This window comes from Amblyomma mixtum, chromosome 5, assembly GCF_055824585.1.
Source record: "Amblyomma mixtum isolate Tamu chromosome 5, ASM5582458v1, whole genome shotgun sequence".
In the NCBI taxonomy this organism is placed as follows: domain Eukaryota; kingdom Metazoa; phylum Arthropoda; class Arachnida; order Ixodida; family Ixodidae; genus Amblyomma; species Amblyomma mixtum.
In genome coordinates, this window is record NC_143016.1 from 75,043,332 (window position 1) to 75,045,976 (window position 2,645).

General features: G+C 46.2%; 1 non-coding gene across 1 annotated transcript; it reads right to left on the reverse strand.

Annotated features, from left to right (window-relative positions):
- Positions 1–2,311: 2,311 nt before the first annotated feature.
- TRNAV-CAC (transfer RNA valine (anticodon CAC)) lies at positions 2,312–2,384 on the reverse strand. The gene has a single exon. It is a non-coding gene; the product is annotated as a tRNA-Val (tRNA).
- Between the last annotated feature and the right edge of the window lie 261 nt (positions 2,385–2,645).

Sequence of the window (2,645 nt, forward strand, 5' to 3'; positions counted from 1 at the left end):
CTAGAGTTCCGTCCATACAATAGACAGCTTTAGTTTCACATGCGTAGAAGCTTCACTTAAGTAGAGCGCTTACGGGTCACCAGTGCGCATGCGCAGAACGTGAAGTGTCTGCGTGGGTCGCACGGACGTACGGGAGATTCGGATCTTTGCGTTGCGGTCTTCACGCTCATTTCTTCTTCCACGTTCACGCTGCTTGCATACGTGGCGTTGGCAAGATGGCGGCGCCCTGCCCGCCCGCTTCGCAACGATAACAGCTTCGTCGCTAATACCTCGACGTGGTATCGTGCTGTGAACTGCTGTATTTGCCTTCAGTTGGTCCATTCTTGCTCTCGCATGAAGTTTTAGGTGAGAACTAGCTTTTGTTTTCCACATAGAAAACCGTTTCAACAGCTCCTAAGCCTGACGGAGAAGCGTTTGTGGTCGTCATAGCAACGAGTGTGCCGACGGTCTCGCGAGACCACGCGAAGCTCAAAACCTCGCGGGATATCGCGAGACCCTCGGCACAGTCGGCGGGAAAAGAAAAACGGTGCACGTTTTGACTCCATACGCACACGTCGTCAACATGAGTGGGACACCAGCGCGCCTTCGCTTCTCGAAAAGCAATGATTTAAATATGCCGCGGGACGTAAAGGAATGCAACCCCTTCGAAGATAACATGCAACATACAGTTCGGTGGAATGAAATCGCTCAACGTTTGTCAGAAGAAAGTGGGGAACTATTTAGCGCCCGCAGTGTGGCTTGGCCTGGCTCCGCTCCAAGCAGCTCGACTAAACAAAATTAGTTTTCTTTATCTGTACTAGATGGCGCGGCACAACATGCTAGCGCATTGTGTAGGTTCTATGGCAGACCTACTCTGTTTGCGTCCCGTACGTGGAACTAAAGCTGTACGAAGCGACACGAGCGTACGCTATGTAGACTGCTCACGTTTACGTGCGTGAAGCTTCTACGTACGTAAAACTAAAACTGTCTAATCTCCGTACTGTCCATACTATACAAAATGGGTTACTTCTACCCACATAAAGCATTTCTTTGACTCTGGAATAACCAGTTGACAAAGCTGTATCCAGATGTTCTCTCTACGCATGTATAAGACACCAAAATATCTGTCCGCGTACTGCGTTTAGTTACATCCTCGAAGGTATAACTTCCGTGCACGCATGCAGGATCGGGAAAATGACACTGTTAGAAGCAGAGTGCAGAAACTCTTCGCGAAGTGATGTGAAGCCCTGTCGCTGTTTGTGCTGCAAGATGGCGTAGCGCGAAAAAGACTTAAGACGTACACAAACGGTCAACAAGCATTATGCAAACGCACCACACAAACCCAAGCCAAAACTCATTCTATTGCCATTTCTCACTGACTGCTTGGAAAATAAAATGATGCAGCAGAATTTCCTGTCATACATTAGGCGAAACAGGATTGCCACTTTTTTAAATAAACATGCAAAAGCCTGCACGCAAACTGGTTTCCCAATTCCTAACGCCAGCTTTAATTCCGTCTTGACATAATTCTTGCGGCAGATAATACTGGACAGAACTTTATGGTGTCAGATACAGTTCCGTCTGGACGGAACCCCATCGCTACATGCAGTTCCGTCTGGACGGAACTTTGGCTCAAATTGTAGTTCCGTCTAGACGGAACTCTAGCGCAAATTATAGTTCCGTCCGGACGGAACTCTAGCGCAAATTGTAGTTCCGTCTGGACGGAACGCTAGCCACAGCCTAAAGTTTATGAAAAAGTGATAGTCGTGCAATTTTGCGGCGGAGACATAAATCCTGGAGACCTGCGCGTTTCTTTAAGGCTGCGATGCTGTTGTTACGTGAATAATCGGAGTAAATAAAACGAACGGCGCGGTTCTGCAATGATTCAATGTTATTTATTAGGTAAGATTGGTAAGGGTCCCAAATAGCCGAGGCATATTCAATTTTAGGTCGAATTAGAGTGTTATAGGCATGAGCACGGAGGTGAGGAGGAGCATGCTTTAGGTTATGTTTTAAGAGACCTAATGACCGTTTACCAGATGCAAGCATAAGGTTAATATGGTGGTTCCATGCTAAGTCTGAATGAAGGTGAAGTCCTAAGTACTTATACGTGGTGACTAGCTCGAGTGAGCTATTATTTAAGGAGTATGCTGTTTGAATTCGAGACATTCGGTTAGTAAAAGACATCAATTTAGTTTTTGAATGATTAAGTTGCATAAGCCAGGTTGAGCACCATGCTGTTACTGAATCCAGGTCAGATTGAAGGGATTATCGCTAATATGTTATCGCTTAAAGATGATAGATCAGAAAAGCAGAAGAAAAAACAGCCACATGCCGCCGGTGGGAACCGAACCCACGACCTCCGAATTGTGCGCCCGGTGCTCTACCAACTGAGCTACGGCGACGGCTGCCAGATCTGCTTTCGGGGGTATTTATGTTTACAAGTGACCTAACCTTAAGAGTCCCACCGGCGGCATGTGGTTGTTTTTTCTTTTGCTTTTCTCATCGATTATCTTTAAGCAATAACGTATTCAGTAACTTTCTCCATTGATCAACACCACAAAATAAATAAATATCAAGAAAAATCTCCTGTGTTCCCTGGTTTCTGTGGCTGTTGGCTTCTCTGTTATATATAACGAGCCCCTCACTCCCCTTTCTTTGTCTGC